At 41.4% G+C, this 493-nt stretch overlaps 1 protein-coding gene across 9 annotated transcripts in view; it reads left to right on the forward strand.

Annotated features, from left to right (window-relative positions):
• LOC111647379 (protein NLRC3-like) overlaps window positions 1–493 on the forward strand; it is a 99,936-nt gene that overhangs the window by 14,991 nt on the left and 84,452 nt on the right. The gene's annotated exons all lie outside the window — the stretch shown is intronic.

Consider the following 493-nt stretch of genomic DNA (forward strand, 5'->3'; position numbering starts at 1 on the left):
AGAGATTTAAAGACATCAGTAATTAAAGGGTGGTGTGGTGAACCTTGATGAGCTGGGATCTAACAGAGTTTACAGCAGTTTGCAGGATCATTTTACAGCCTGAATGATGAAGAGTTTCACATGTCAGAGCTTCACTGTAGACACTGTTTGACCAACAGCATTTGGATTTGTTAACAAAGGTGATGAATAATTAATGAGGAAACCAGATTCACGAGTAAAGTTACTAAATGCAGTAAATAGAATCAGTTCAGGTTGAGCGCTGAGTCTGGTGATTGTCCATATTTTTCTTATCAGCAATAAATCCCATGTGCAGAGCCAAACCTATCACAGCCTGATAGAAGTTATTCCTCTGAGCCATAGAGCTCCATGTTAAAAGACATCAGTGAACCACACTGTGTCACTGGGTGACATGTTCCTTCATTATCATGAACACACACTGTCGTTTATTCAGACTCAGTCCCACACACTCCGTCCTGCTGCCCCGAATACTCAC

The sequence above is a fragment of the Seriola lalandi genome, unplaced genomic scaffold (assembly GCF_002814215.2).
Source record: "Seriola lalandi dorsalis isolate HSWRI2012SDOR001 ecotype SW California unplaced genomic scaffold, Sedor1 jcf7180002054987, whole genome shotgun sequence".
Taxonomy (NCBI): Eukaryota; Metazoa; Chordata; class Actinopteri; order Carangiformes; family Carangidae; genus Seriola; species Seriola lalandi.